The 17125-nt window shown below is 40.7% G+C and overlaps 1 protein-coding gene and 1 long non-coding RNA gene across 2 annotated transcripts in view; one reads left to right on the forward strand and one right to left on the reverse strand.

The window, feature by feature from the left end:
• LOC116695372 (inactive N-acetylated-alpha-linked acidic dipeptidase-like protein 2) overlaps positions 1-17125 on the reverse strand; it is a 483781-nt gene that overhangs the window by 64755 nt on the left and 401901 nt on the right. The gene's annotated exons all lie outside the window — the stretch shown is intronic.
• LOC116695373 (uncharacterized) lies at positions 513-12153 on the forward strand. The gene is made up of 3 exons (XR_004333435.1): positions 513-670; positions 4199-4200; positions 12142-12153. It is a non-coding gene; the product is annotated as an uncharacterized LOC116695373 (long non-coding RNA).

Genomic DNA, 17125 nt, shown 5'->3' on the forward strand with positions numbered 1-17125 from the left:
TGGGTGGGTAACGCACATGCTGCACACTTACTGCTGGAAATGTCAACTAATATTTGCACAAGTGCCTCCATGGCAAAGAATTAAAAATCATGTTGATTTGAACAATTCTGATTCCAGTTCCAATTCTTCCTTTTGCTTCCGGGTTTAATCAATTCTCGATTTCAGTTCTTTTAACCCTTTAACCATGTTGTCCAAAAACCACACAAACTTTGACATCTACCCATCTGTGAGCCACTCAACATCCTCTGATCTTAACTATCAGTCAAAATAATTCATAATTTCTGCCTTTTTAACTAAAAAGTTTGATATAAATGAGATTTGTTGACCATGAATTCCAGGAATAAGTGTAAAACCTGTAATTAAACCAGCTCAGGTTTAAAAAAAAAGTGCCAAAAGCTTGAAAAAGTGTGATTTAGCGACAAAAACATTGGAAAAGAGCAAAAACATTCTCAATTTTGAGCTGGAAGGACAAGTTGATGGTTAACGGGAAGACAACACAAGGGTTAAAAGGGTGGAGTTTAAACGGGTCACATGCTTATGTCACAGATAAGAGGAACATTTTATTTTTATTCAATGGGGATTTACAGATTTTACTGGGCTCTTTTAACGTGAAATAAAGCCACACTTTAGAGCGCCGCTTACTCTGCTCCATGGGTGCAATACAACAAGTGTTTGGATGTATGGTGGCCACTACCATCATACATCCAAGGGGCGGCTGTGGCTCAGTGGTAGAGCGGTTGCCTGCCAATCGGAAGGTTGGTGGTTCGATCCCTGTCGAAGTGTCCTTGGGCAAGACACTGAACCCCGAGTTGCCCCCGGTGCTGCGCATCGGAGTGTGAATGTGTGTGAGTGTTTATCTGATGAGCAGGTGGCACCTTGTACGGCAGCCTCGGCCACAGTGTATGAATGTGTGTGAATGGTGAATGTATCCTGTAGATGTAAAAGCGCTTTGAGCAGTTGTTAAGACTGGAAAAGCACTATATAAATACAGCACATTTACTACGGATCCAAAACTTCCTCGTGTTAAATCTTGGAACGTAAAAATTGGATTTGAAACCAAATTTTCCAAACGGTTCCATTGGAATAGTAATTTTTAAAATGATTCCAAGTTGGAACATTTTGTCAATGCACAATCCTGGTGTCATGCTCAGAAAGGGGGATGGGTGTGAGATGTGCACCCATCAATTAACCTCTGCATCAGCTGTTTTTGCTTGTTGATTGCCTCAAAGTGAGAATAACATGTGTAACTTGTAACTCACTTGCTAGAGGCTAGAGGCACATCAGCACTTGAGAAATAGGGTGTGGGCTTGTAATCTGTCACAGCATGCAAGGAATTGTATACATCCTGATATTGTAGTTCCACTTTTTTCTTGTAGTTCCTTATTTCCTCTACAGGCACCATTCACAACAATGCACTCACATTTATACAACGAGGCTACCATACAAGCTGCACAACCTTTAAACATTCACAGCAATTTTTAAATTTAGGGTTCTGTATCTTCCCCAAGGACACTTCAACACGTAGACTGCAGGGGCCAAGGTTTGAACCACCTACGTTCCAATTGGTTGACGACCACTCTACCTCCTGAGACACAGCCTCCATAAAACATCAACATTATATGTAGACATTATATGTAGACATTATATGTTTATAACTACAAATTTGGGACTTTGATCAGAATTCAAAATACGGTTCTGTGATAGTAAACTGTTTGGCCATGAGGATGGACTAGATGGGGATTAAAGACCAAAACTGGAAAGATATAAAATGCTTGGACCTCTGTGCCTATGTGATAGCTGACATCTTACTTAATCTACCTAAGCAGCTGTCCCTATATAACACTGCTTTGCTAGTATTTTGAAAATGGCCTACAGTGTACAGATCTGTTCTGCACCTTTCCACGCTGTTGTCACTTCCACTGAAATCAATCTGGCAGGGGAAAGATTAGAGCATTGATTTGAGGCTGGTGAGTAATACTACTGCAGAAAGCATACATCAAAAGCCTGTAATGTGGTGGGACAGAAAAGGCCGTTGATTTCTTATTTATGGCCTTATTTCTGGATTGTCTCTTTCCAAGGCAGAGGAGTCAGAAAGGAGAGAAAGAGAGAGAGGCAGCGAGAGGGGAGGGGGAGAGTTGGCGAGAGATATTGATGGAGGAAGAAAGGCAGAAAAGAGGCTGTGACATAACAGAAAGGAAAAGACAATCCAAACTAAAGAAAGATGACAGTTGGAGTGGAAGGTAGAACAAATTAACCTGAGCATCGTTTCTAATGTTTCCTCTTTTCTTCGCCTCCTCTCCTGTCATGACCTTCCCTCCCCTCATCCCCTTTCCTGAACTGACCTTTTAGTGCCATCTGTCTCAGTGACATCTCAGGGATTAACATCATTCAGATGTTCTGTATCTCTTTGAACTCTCCTGGCATAGAGGAAGGAAAGGAAAGGAATCTTTTGCACATCATCATCTGGCCAAGGGTGAAATGTCATAACCAAGCTTATTGACCAACCCTGTGTAAAACATCAAGATCCACCATGACCCCACTCCCCAAGCTCTGGAACAGCTCTGTTGTACACAATGGGTTGGCCATTTTTATGCAATTGCGTAAAAAAAACTTACTTTTGCAGGGAGAAAAGCAACATTTCATTGGTTTAGTATGTGTGTCTCTTTAGTGTGTCAAGTTTGATTTTTATTAAGTTTTTAAATGTTACTCACTATGCAACAATGAAGAATAAATGAATTACTTAGAAGATACAGAATATGTGTACTAAGTTTTAGTGTAAGCTCAAGTCAGAAGACAAATATTTTACATCTGGGCCTTCAGTATCAAAGGAACCACCTTCGAATAACCTCACTATACCACTGGGGCATTATCGTGTGGAATAAAGTGATTTAACACAAGGCTCAACACCTAGAGAGCTTTAATACACTATTGCAGAGACATGAATACACAGTGACTGAAGCCATTACTTTCACGCAGTATGACACGATGCTGCATTACACCAGCAGGAACAATCTAAAGCAAGCAGTAATAGCTAGTAAAATCATTTCACTACAATGCAGAAAAATCCATTAATCCCACCAAAGACCAAGTACATCCCTCTTTCTTATAAAAACTTTCCATATAAAACTCTAAATGAACTTGAACTAACCTTACTGCTGGAGTTACGTGATGCTAGCTTGTTGACTAACTAACTAACTGGTCCGAAGAATGCTGACATAGGTGGCTGGGCCAGTTAAAATGCTCCGGTCGGTCAAAGAATACGCCCAACAAGGCAAACTCGGAATTTGACTAGCTAAAGAATATGACAATTGACAACATTGTCCCTAATTGCTTAAACAGAAGAGGGATTCACTAGGAATTCTAAAAGCTTTACTTTATGAGTTACACTAAAAGCACCGCGACCGAGGCAGAGACTAGCAATAAAATTACGTTAATAGATTTGTGGGAACGGACTTGGTAAAATACATATGAAATTAATAAAATTAATTCTGAGAATTTCTTGAAGGCCTTGCTAGCCCTGACGGCCCACCTTGGTTCCAAGCAGGCCACAGCAGATATTCACCTCTCAATAGCTGTCCAAGGGGTTCACTGGGTTATGTACCACTGGCAGCCGCTGATCAAGCCAGCTAAATGACTTGTGTGTAATTTGTGTACGTGTACGTGTGTGTCTTGTCCACATAATCACCACCAGTGTCGAGGTGTGTCTCCCTAAAGGGGAATCAAATGTACAGAGTCTTAGACCTTTAAAGGGGCTGTACTTGACATTCATTTAAAAAAAATGGTCTGGGAATTAGCTTGCACGGCAGCTTATTTCTTGCAATATCATGAGATCACACGGAAATCTATCTTGTCAGGCTCCAACCTAATGCATTTGTGTCTGAACTTCTAGCTTACTGCACCAATCAACATCCGGTGAGGAGCTACTGGCAGCTATGGCCGTGGTTTAATATGTGGGAAAGCTGTGACTGCTTGTTTATAACAACAATGGCGGACGTGATAGACAGCTAGTTCATCCAATCACCTGCCAGGTATTTTTGAAAGGGCCTGCCCTTTTTCAAACGCTTTCCAATGACGCCTTCTCAGATGGTTCTGTGTGACAAACCATCCGGCGTGTCAGGTTATTCTGGGCTTGACTCTACGCAGCCTTCATGGACCGTTCCCCAACTCGTAAAACACAGATGCTTTTTCAAGGTCCTAGGCGTCTGACACCGACACACAGAATCCTCACATGCACAAACATGCACGTGTGAAGGAACTTAGTGAATGTGACAAATTCTTTGCTCAAGATGCCATTACTCCACTTTTGTTACATAGCAAATATTTATTTACTGCTATATTAATGAAATGTTATATTTGTTGGACTGGAACATGTTGGTACATTTACATTTTTAATCTGTTGACATTATGAAAAAACTCCCACTCAGTTGACCTCGCCCAAATGATCTTTGTGTTTCTATATGTGGTGTTGGTGCCACTTTGGACTTTATCCCCATCTATGGATAATTTATTTTTCTTGTCCTTTTTTAGCGTCATTTGTTTATTTTCCTGTTTTTTTCATCCTGTCTCAAGCCCAACACAGCTGAATATAAGGAAAACCTTAATTTATAGTCAACAAGGTGATTGTGTTGAATTTGAGTGTGGAGGCTGTGATTACATACTATATGGTCTGGCTAGCTCAAGGTTAGATCAACTGCTGTATGTGTGAAAACCATGTGATAACTTGGTACTTTATGTTCAATTACATTTCAAAAATCAGCCATTTCATTCACTGACCTAAAATAGTGTGTACATTTGTTTTTGTTTTTACTTCTGTCATGGAGATAGTATAAAGCAGAATTTTGTCCTTGGACATCCCTAACCATCATCTAAATTTGATTGCAAGTTAAAGCAACATTGCATATTTATTTTGCCATAAAATAACAGCTTCACAATCGTTTTAATGCTACACTGACTTGTAATAGGGAGAATGGTGCCTCTGTCATTCCCACTCTGCGGCCCGATCGCCTGTTCTCGTAACTTTAGTTCACGGGTAAGATGTTCCTGGAGAAGTGTGTGTGTTACACACATCAAGTCTAAGGCACTAAATCACTCACCACCACTGATTTTTGTAATGTATGGATCATATTTTATGGAGAAAATGTTCTCTGGATTTCCCACGATGTCTCCGGTTGCTCAGCCTCAACTCAGTGATTTACAGAGTTCCCAGAAAGCTTTGTGCCTCTACAGTGCTTTACATCTAACGTTAAGGACTGTCATAATATGTAAAGACTGGGGATCTTGCAGGGTCACAAATTAGCAAAACTAGACTTGTTTTAAAGCGAGCTAGCTACTGCTAGCGTTAGCGGATAATTCAAGGGCAAATTTGCAGATTTTCTGTTCTGCCGTATATGCAACCCTGGTACATGCAGATGAATGGCAGCGCTATCCAGAGGTCTGCGTTTTTCTACCTGTAAATCTCCCATTGGATGATGCACTTGAGAAGGGTGGAAAAAGGCAACTTTCCCTCTTTAGCTTTTGGCTTACCGTGGCACCATAGCAACCATAAACACCAGCGGCTGTAGCAGTTTGCTGCTTCCTGATTGGTGTTGGAGGGAGAGCACCCATTGGTTGTTGACAACGTTCACATGATTTGACTTCACTACCAAGACTTAAAACCTACGATAATATCAAACACGGTTTTATAACCACCTTACACCGAACTATTGAGACGACGGGAGAACGCACAAATAGTAAGACTCTCAGGATTCCATTCCGATATCGGAATTGAGTCTGCAACAGTGGAATCGCTTGAAAAGTGGTTTGGTATAAGTTCAGCATTAACTGCTGCGAACGTTAGCTGCAGTGTTTATACTGCTAGCACAGCAGTATACCAGCAGCTCTGATCCGGTTGGAGGAGCAAAGGAACCAGGTTCACCAGCTTCAGATGCGAAGAGATCAAACAAGAGTTGATGGCGGAAGCTAAGAAGAGAAAAGGGAAGAGTGACCGCTGGAAAAGAGTAGATCTCTGTCTGGGTTTTAGTTGGTGTCAAGAGCTCCATGAAATAAAATGTCTGCAAGTCCAATGCCGAGGTGGCCATCTCAATATTGGACTAGTAAGTAATGTTAGCTGACACAACATTCCCAGATGGAAGAGGAAAGTGGACTAGTTCATTGACATTTCTTCAAACCAATCATAATCCTCTTGGGCGGTGCTAAGTTCCAGATGGAGCAACGGTACCTCTGTAAAATAGCCTCAAGAAAGGAACTTGTTGTGTACGTTCACTAGTGGTTTTAATTGTGCAACGGAACACTCCGATTGGACTTATAGTCTAGCTAGCTGTTTGGATTTACCCTCTAGAGACATCTGAGGAGCCAGAGTTTAGAACGCCAACACAAAGAGGAAGGTAACGGACATCCGGTCAAAATGAGGGACATCCGGTGGTGTCAATTGAACAATCCCAAAAACATTGTTGTAGCCTAGATGGCTTGCTATGCCTTGTGTTGTTGTATTTTCTGCTGTGTTGGCAAATTTGTGACTCACTAGTTTTTGATCATTAGAAAATGTAATCATAAAAAATGCATGTGTTCAGCGGTCCATATTTACGACTGCGGTACAGAAGTGTATTGCACTCAAACTTCGGGGGGGCCAAATCTAAAAAAGTACCAATTCTTGCCCTTTCTCAAAAGAAAGTTCCAGGAACTAAAAGTCCCTTTTGTGCATTCCTGTTTGCACTTTAACCCATCATTAGTTAATTAACATCATCAGAACTGGAAAGGTTAGGCAAATTAGTTATGTAATGAATGAAGAATGGCAGCCTGCAATATTCATGTTGCTATCTTTAAACGTTACAATTACTACTGAAAATGACAACAGAAATTTGGTCTATAGGAATCCGACGTTTCGACATTTTGTATTACAAAAGTCTGTGCGACAGGCTTAGTGAATGATTGAACAAAGTAGAATTTCACCCACCAATCTATGTTGAAATCAGTTAAATTTTTATGGTCAGAAAAGCTAAGAGTTAAAATGTAAAGGAAATATCCAAGAATCTTCAACTTTGGTTTAAGTATTTTTGTTGCATGTAATTTTCTGCTGGGTAGTGTACATGTTTGTGTGCATGTGTGCATGTTTTTCAAAGATTGCCTGGTACTGTATGTTTGTACTCCATACATGTAATCAAGGTCTGAAATCATTAAAATCTGTATCTGAAAAAACAAATATTTTAAGTAAGAAACAACAGGGGTATTTATTAAAGGTATTTTTTTGTATTTAGTGTGGCACATGCAGACGTGGAAAAGAAGAATAATAGGAGCAAAAAAACAGGGAAAGGTAAAACACAAATTTAAAAGTCTCTCTGTTGGTAAAGTACGGAAGAGGATTGGGGCCACTGGTGAAAAATGTAGGTGAGTTTTGACTTTTTTCTCAGAATTCAGACTTTTTACTTTTTTCTCAGAATTCTGACTTTAATCTCAGAATTAAAAAAAAAAGTCAGAATTCTGAGAATAAAGTCAGAATTCTGAGAAAAAAGTCAGAACTCACATACATTTTTAACCAGTGACCCTAATCCTCTTCCATAGTAAAGGGCTATCTGTCCACACATTTTTTCTTTTCCTTACAGTCCGAAGCCTCTCCAGGCAAATCAACAGTCATTTTGTATACAAGAGATTGGAAACAAATCCCGCATTCTGTTCTTGCCATAGCATTACCATTTATTTACAAAAAAACTAACTTTTGGTCCCACCGGACATTCACCAAGACTATTTCAAACAACAAACACAACTGGGCATATGTACATTTTGCCCCTCCCATTCTGTGTCCCCAGGTGTGGGAAAATAGTCAAGGGAATTTGTCAATGAGAGTATCTTTCAATCAACACATGTTACTTGTTCACCATTTGACACTCATACAGGCAATCAACGTCCCAATTCATTTGCAATACTACATACAAGAATTTCATATCCATATTAGGAATGACTCAAAAACTTGTTGCCACCAACCTCCAACAATACTTGGAGTCATGTTTCCATGTGGGCAAATACACATATCCACTCTGTTTTCATTGCCATGATACTAATCATATATATTATGAAATGCTAAGTTCAAGAGGGGACAGAATGAAAGAGAAGGGGGACACTTATATTGAAGGGGGTATCTTATATTTTGATAATTTTCTATGTGGGAAGAAAAGATAAAGGTAAGACATTTAGTGAAATGCTATACTACTATCACTTCTTTGATACTTAACAAATATAAGGATCATTCAAGCACTTTGAGTCTCTATGATAAAGCGATATGTACACGTAATGAATTCTTATTATATTCAGATTTCCTTTTAATTTTGACAAAAGTGGAGAAGCCTGAAAAACCGACTGAATCAAGGGCATGTTGAGTGGTTAGTACTTCAGACAGCAGAGGGCTCTCCTGTGACATTCTTAGCTTTTCTCTCTCTCTCTCTCTCTCTCTCTCTCTCTCTCTCTCTCTGTCCCCCAAACACACAGAGAAGCTATCATGTATTCTCAGTGACACACAACTGACAGAGCCTCTCAGCCAACTCCTGTCCTCTCCAGATTGGTAGCATCATTTGCAGCACCGGTCTACATAAATACATGCATGTAGACATCCAGAGTAGGAGCGTCAACTTAAGGGCAGCGCAGCACTTTAAACACACATCAACACACATCCCCACAGACGCATGTACACAGATGAAGCAGGCGAGAAAAACAAAATCATGATGGTCAGGCGGGTGGATGGAAGAGGCAGAGGAGGTGACGGAGATCATTTTCACTTTCTCTCGCAGTGAAGTGGTAATTCCGTCGAAGTCTGCTATCTCGTTTGCCTGCCTGCCTGGCTGCCCCCCCCCGAGGGCCCGTGGAGAGATGGAGAGATTCTCCTCTGATTCAGGACGCCCAGTTCTCTGGGCCAAAATAGGCCTCATGAATAAACCATAACTTATGTAGTTAAGTTATGCAACGGCAGCACATGAATAGATGCAGCATGGTAAAGTACAGTAGGAGTGGTAGTTTTTATTTTCAAGTTGTGCTCAAAACAATAAAAAAAAACATTATAGTACATATGTATCACTTCTAAAGTGATAAAGTGGTAACATTTCACATAGGAACAGTACATGTCTCCTCCTACTGTCATCACTGATTGAGGTTACCTGAAGCCATATCATAGCCCCCCCCCGCCACATCCCCTGCATAGGCAGCTAATGCAGCTAATCTTGCTTGAACTCAAACAGGGGGATACTGGATAATATTTTCATTTCATTTATCAAACATACATGTTTGGGGCTTTCATATTTTAACAATTTGGACAGAACGGTGCCTCTGCAAAATAACCTCGGGAAGGAACTTGCTTTGGTGGTACGTTCAAGAGTTTTTTTAGTTGTACAACAGAAAACTCCGGTTGGACAGATAGTCTAGCTAGCTGTCTGTATTCACCCTGCAGAGATCTGAGGAGCAGTTAACCATAGTCCTCAGAGATCCGACGGAGTTTTGAATGTAACGGACATGCAGCCGAAAATTAGAGTCATCCAGCTGAATTCGTGGGGGCTCCTGAACAATCCCAGAAATGCCACGTCACCTAATTTGGCTTACATCAAGTTGAAGACCTACTTTAATTGTTGGGCCACAACATAAAGAAGTGACACCCCAAACTAGGTGTCATACCGTCGGTTTCACAATGTCACACTGACACACACACACACACACACACACACACACAGGTACGGCTGAAAATGACAACAGAAATAAATAGGTTTTCTGATTTCATATATCTCCCCAATTTAACTGTCATTTGTCTACCCAGAAGTGTTTCTGTATCAGTGTGATTCTGTGTATATCTTGCTAAAATTCTTGGTTGCAGTGTATATAAATGGCATCTGCTGACAGGAAGATAAGGACTCAAACTGTTGCCAAGCAATGGAATTCTATTAAAAAAGGTCTATACAATTGATCCTGTGTTGCGTTAATTCAAGCTGTTCCTGCCAATTGGTTACTGGGTGACAGTCTATGTAAAGCTATTTCAACAGTTACAAAGAAAGAAAAATAAGCACTTGGTGTAATTATAGTATGGGACCTTTCAACAGCTGTCAATCCGTATGGATTTTCAGAAGCAACAACTGGAGACAGAGGAGCTTAAAGTGGAAAATGCAAGTGTGATTAATTGTGTAAAAGACAATCATTATCCTCATCACCCAAACATTTTATTTTCCAATCCATTATAATGTTTGAGATGCAATTTGTTTTCATGGTTAATATCTCAGAGCTATATCAGCATGCTGAATTTTCCTACATTTCTTAGGTGACTTTAATGGCATCATCTTTAGGCAACCTGACTGAAAGTAAGTCCAAGCCCCCCTGGGACAGCGCTGAGCTGTGCTGGGATTTCGGTGACACACTCGGGGACCAACAATTCTTTTTTTTTTCATACACAAACCCTCTCAAAAGAAACAGCTGTAAAACTAGAGGAAAACAAGCACTAAATCCTAATAGCTGTGGCCACTGTGTGAAGCGTGCATCCACACATTTATGCCTACACACACACACACACACCCACACAACACACACACCACACACACACACCAACACACACCCACAAACAACACATTAATATAATGTGCTTCTCATGTTGCTTAAATTGCCTTCTCGACTCCTGCACTTGTCTCACTTCCTCGCATCCCTCCCACTGAGGAAACACAGGAGAGACGCGAGGAAATCATCAGAGGAGAGGCACCGAGCAAATGTGATTTCAGAAGGATGACATGTCCTTTACTCTGAAGCGTCACATTAATTCGTCAGCTGTTTGGGCGGAGTTAGCAACTCCTTCAGCTGCCCAGCTTCTGGGAAGGCTGCTCTTGTGCATCCTCACCTATAGCTTTTGATGATTCCTCTAAATGAAGAGCTTGAGACAGCCTTCACCAAGGAAGGACAACACCCGGTTCAGCCGAGGAGTCGAGGAGATTTCAAAAAAAGGCCATGAGGAGCAGCTATAGACTTGACCTCCATGCCAAATTTCAGCCTCTTAGGGCAAAAACTGTGCAACCAAAAGGTGGGGAAATATTTGTTGACTGCCTGACAGAGTGAGCTATAGAGCTGCTGGCCACAGCTAAACTGGATGTACTGAGCATTGCACACTTCGTGGACAGGTTTTATCATATTATCACAATTTTGGTTTTGTATTTCACTTTTGGAACAGGTATAAAGACTTTTACCTTCAGACGTACCCCAACCTTTATCTGAATTAATTTATTTATTTGCACAATACAATCAAGGGAACAGAAACACAATAAGAACATTAAAAAAATTTAAAACAAATTGAGCAGGTGAGATTAAGAAAACCCCTATATATATATAGATATATAGAAGGAATCTCTTCTATAAGGAACAAGGAAGGAATAAAAAAAAGTATAATACGCTATTACAATGACAAGAGTCATAAAATCTACAAAATTGAATTAGCAAGTATTAATTAGCACTGAATCTAAAAAAAGCACAAGGTAGACTAATAAAACAAAAGCATAAAATTAATTACAAGAATATAGATAAAATGAGGATGTGTGGACTCATGTGTACGTGTGAGTAAAGGTTACATCTTAAAGTTACAGCAATATCTAGCCAAGGTTTTGGTGAACTGTCATGAACTGTCAGGAGAAAGACATGGAGGTGTGTTATTAATGGTGTTTATCCTGTGTGTGTGTGTGTGTGTCACCATTTTGTCTGTCCGTCTCTCTCTACATGTTTCGTCTGCAGCTGATTGGACGAAGGAGTCACGTGGGACATGCTGCTCCCGAACTTTAAAACCGACCATAATGACGTTTAGAATACAATCTTTTGTTTTTTTTGCAAAAACAGTTCACCAAATTGTGTTTCTGAAAACATTTTAAGCTAGAAATAAGCCATGCAGTTGCTGAATCGGTCTTCATTTCAGATCGACAAAGGTCAATTTAAAAGGTTTCCATCAGCTTTTGAGAGGCGACTCGACGCCCCGCTTCTCCAAAGTCCCCGTGACGCTACCATCAGACAGCCGAGGGGACAAAGAGATCTGTGGTTTTTCTCCAACAGGAACCCACTGTGATCGCAGCAGGTATGAAGTCAGCGCAGGGCTTTGGAACAGAAGGAATAAAATATTCTGTGGGCTGGAGGTGAACTTGGGTTTAGCTGGCAGCTACGCTGCTGTTGTCACAATGAGACATGGGCCAGGAGCAGTCCTCACTCCTGTGCCAGAGAGCAGCTGCACTCACAGTTCAAAGTCCAAGCGTGTTTATAGCAAAACGGGTAATTACATTTGCTACAGAAAAGTAGGCAGGGTAGACAGTCTCTTATTGTTTCAAGAAAATGTCCCTTGAATCTGTGGGAGGTAACAAAGGAAGGAAACATTCTAGTAGCAGCCCCCCAACTTGAACTGATTTTTAATGGGATCTTTCTGTTTTTCTAATAATTAACAAAAGTGGCTTTAGCTTGAATAACTGTTAATACAAGCCTTGTAGATGTGTTTAAACTGTGGTAGTCTATATCCAAAACGCCCCATTTCCTTTCGACACTTTCCACTTTCTTTGTGTTAGAATTCTAACCTCCGGTGGATTTCTGAGGACTATGGTTACTGCTCCTCAGATCTCTGCAGGGTAAATCCAGACAGCTAGCTAGACTATCTGTCCAATCTGAGTTTTCTGTTGTACGACAAAACACACAGATTGTGGCTATAAGAAATTAACTTTAATCTGGCTAATCTGACACAGTGTCCATTTCCCATATTTATGAGCCATAACAACCCATATTTATGTTTGCTAATAGGCGGCAACCTCTCGCGGCTGTAGTAATTATCGCAGGAGCAAAGGAAGAAGCAAAGTGACAAAGTATAAGAGCGCCAGATTCCGGGGCGGCCTCTAGCTAACCCAGTAAGAGTGGGTTCAAATCCAACATGTGGCCTTTTGCTGCTCGTCATCCCCTCTCTCTTTCTCTCCCACCTTTCCTGTCTAGGCACTGTCATTATCAAATAAAGGGAAAAATTCCCCCAAAAAATTAGAGAGCCCAAAAAGTAAAAGAGCACCACATTCCGCGTGAGCAGGCAGGTTGGGATGTCGGATGGGTGAATCCAAAAGTCAACGGTCACTTTTTACAATGAACTGACTTTTACGGACCTTAACCCGTGACACAGTTACATCCTCATTTTATTAGTTTGAATTGACTCATTTTATGCCAATTCATGATATTCCGAATCACAAAATTAAATGCAGGGTGCTTTTTGTAAAAAAAATAAATAAAAAAAAAAACAGGGGGGCGGGATGTTTTTTGATCATAAAACAAACAAACAAGCAAGAATTAAATTCCCTTCCAATACCATGGATATAGTGCCACTTGGCCAGCCATGCCAAAACCACTTATTTATGACGTTCAATATTCATAAAAAATAATCTGACAATGAAATAGCACAACGTGGTGTCAACATAAAACACAACGCTTTGACTTCCTGGCCAAAGAAAAGTGCTTTCACACAGGAAATGCTCATTCAACCTTGGGAGTGTTTTTGATTTAAAAAATGAATTAATTCAAATCACAATCTTTTTTTGGTGCCTAAACTTAACTGGCGTCGCTGCATGACGTTCACTTTTTCTAGCTTAGCTCCACTACCACGGCCCATGAATGGGCCGTCATCTGGCGGTGCCTGCAGCAACAGTCACTGTAGACGCTGCGCTAAATACAACCAGCAACTGATGCTCAGATTTTTTATTGTTTTATGGTACTATAGAACCATATAGCACTTTTCTTAGTTTAAAATACTTCTATTTTAGATATAAAATGGTCTATTGGGGAAGTAGCATTGATTACTTTGAGGGGGGGGATACCTTATGTCCCCACCGGGGATATGTACGTAGACCAGAAAGGGGGAAAACCCACGCAACAGCAGGATTAACTGTATGTTTAAAAGGATGGTCATTACGTTATATAAAACGATCACATGATTAAAACAGAACAGTCTTAAATGTCATTCTGGGAGTCATTGGGCGACCAACCTAATTTGTCGTTTAGATATGAGGATGTTGCCTTCAAAACCTTATTTGTACAGCCAATTCTTTACTGCAATTCATGATGTTCCCAGATATGGTTGCTGTGATCATGAGGAATTCTGAGAAAGCCTCTTTATACTCATAAATACAAACCCTCATGCTAACATCACTAACAATAACATGCAATAACTCACACACAGCCAGAAGCCAGGGCCAGCGCCAGGAGTAATATTTAGAGACACAAGACATGCAATGAGCTGTTTTCTGGAAGACATCTTTTCCCTGCTTCAACGAGCCTGAGCTTTAATAACAGATGGTCCCATCGGCAGTACTTCTCTCCAAACATAATGCATGTGTGTGTGTGTGTGTGTGTGTGTGTGTGTCGTGATTTTACTGACACAGAACAGCATCAAAGAGAAATTCTTTCTCCCAGAAACAAGCAATTATGATCATACACAATTGGGAAAGCTTTAATTGGATAAACAGAGTTAAACTTCCAATACGCACATTGGAGTGTTAGAAATACAGATGGATCTGAAAACATCAAAGCTGTTAGGTATTACAATCCAGCCCGGTCCCATGGCGGTTTGTGAAATGGTCACGTTATTTTATCAATTGATTCCTGTGCAGGTCATGTTAATTTAATTATTTTTGTGTGTCGATTACGAATTTTGAAGTAATGTATTTCAATAGGAAGCCTATTACTTGACAATTATGGTAGCGAGTGGAATTGAAAAGCTGAAAATCCACGCAGGGAGGTTGGACTGGGTGGTAGATGGGTCAAACAACGCAGGACTTCCCCCCCCCTGGAGACCGGGGATCGTGTCCCACGTGTTAAAGTTCCTTTCCGCGTTATTCTCGTCCTAACCACACCTGTCCCGGTGTTGTCGGCGTGTCCTGTGTGTGACGGTTCCTTTCCCCGTTCTTTTTGTCCTAACCACGACCGTCCCATTGTTGTGTCCTGCATGTGGCGTTTCATTTCCCTATTGTTGCGTCCCCCAGAGCAGCCCAGTATCATGGCAGTTCGTGAAATGGTCATGTTCAAAAATTGTGACCTGAACACGTAATAAGCCAGGAAATCGTGACATGCACAGGAATCAATAAATCAAAATAACGTGACCATTTCGCAAACTGGCGTGTGACCAGGTCGTCCACTCATGATCTTAGAGATTATCTTGATTAGGATAATTATAATGTCAAAAAAAACCTTGGTACCAAAAACTAAAATTATCCAAAGGACAATATCTATGTTGGGCATTTATTTTCATATCGTTGAACACATTTCCAGGAAAAAATAAATTAAAACAATTCAAACTGAGCTCATGTGCTGGAGGAGAAATTAAGGATGTGGCACGGAGTGCCTTTGCTTCAGCTTGTGTTTTTTATCTGCTTGAGGCCTTGTTAGATCATAGAGCGTGGCATATTTGAAAGAAGTGAATGAGAACCCTCAGATTAACACACACACACACACACACACACACACACACACACACACACACACACACACACACACCACACACACACACACACACACACACAGACACACAGACGCGCACACACCCTTGCCTCCTGTCTCCGCATGGCATTGCATGACATATGTAGCCTGGAAGATTGATACAGCAAATGGTGGCACTCAGCCATGCTCATTACAGCAGCAGATGGTCGTGTGTGTGTGTGTGTGTGTGCTTCATGAGGGGTCAAAAACCAATATAGACACATTTAGATCAGCAGCAGCTTGACAGATAGTTTTGTAGCTTGTCTTTATTACAAAAAACAGGAGAATGCACTGTACAGTACAGTGAGAGACAGCTTTCTCTGAGGGTAAGATTTACTATTTACATTTGTGTTATTCATCATTTGACAAGCACAAATCTCAGTTTTCCACTCATCTAAAGTGCACTTTTCATGGCAGTGTGAAGGACACCTTTTTATTCTGTATATATGCATGGTTTCCAAACTTTTTCTGCATGGCCGACCTTTTGAAGATACAAATATTTCCAATTGAATTATGATGAGCTGTTTCTGCGTGAAGGAGCAAGAGAGGGAGAGAGGGAGAGAGGGAGAGAGGGAGAGAGGGAGCGAGGAAGAGAGGGAGAGAGGTGTGCAACAATCAGCTGTTTTTCTTGACAATCAACGAGACCCAACGTGATTTGACGGAGATATTGAAAGTTAGCTCCTTAGATTAAATTCTTTGCGTTATGTTTACCTGGCAGACTTTTTTACAAACTTGTCCATCCTTTGCAGCTGAATTCCCCCCCCCCTCAGTAACTCCGGGCCCCCCAGTTTAGGAACCACTGATGTAAAGGAAGATTGCATAAATCTCAGGAGGAGCAAAGGTTAGTGAGGTTGAATTTACAGAACTTCAAGCATTTAGCTATTTGACTTGGATTGTTTTGCATCTGAGAAGCAAGTGAAAAAGTGTATTTACATAAAAGGTAATTGGAAAAGAAGCATTGGGGCGTTACAAACGTTTAAGCATGTTTGACTGATTGTGCCTCCGGAAACACACCCAAATTTTGATTGAACAATGTTGGCACAGTTTTTCTTCTGTATCACCGTTATTTCAAGCAAAAACACAATACTCTCAAACGATAAATCTGAATGACACGAGAGGCTCTTTAGCTCTGGTTTCTCATTTGGACTCTCCATACTAATATCACTTGCTATATGAGTTATATACCTGGATGTATTAGTTGTGCTAATGGAACCAATTTCACTGGAACAAAAACCCCCGTGCAGCCAAAAAAGCATTTTCCCCATAGATCACCATTATAAAAGAAACTAGAACGCCTAGAAAAACGACACATGTGCATGCCACCGTATCTTTACTTATTCTATTTCTTCATGACAAAATAGCAAAAACAATTGCAAAGCAATTCAGAGTTATTACCATTCTAATCTAGTCTAGTCACACATCCACCATCACACATCCCATCAAACAAGTCTGCAGTGGTCATTTATGCGCTTTGTGTGACTTAACTTCTTTTCTCTTGCAAAATTTAAATTCAACCTTTTGTTGACCTTAAAAACACACACACACCCCACACATACACACACACACTCTGACATTTGCAGTGTGCAGAATACATGTCTACGGTGTGTGTGTCTGTACTTTGTGGAAAGTGGATGTCCATAGT

This window comes from Etheostoma spectabile, chromosome 9 (assembly GCF_008692095.1).
Source record: "Etheostoma spectabile isolate EspeVRDwgs_2016 chromosome 9, UIUC_Espe_1.0, whole genome shotgun sequence".
In the NCBI taxonomy this organism is placed as follows: Eukaryota; Metazoa; Chordata; class Actinopteri; order Perciformes; family Percidae; genus Etheostoma; species Etheostoma spectabile.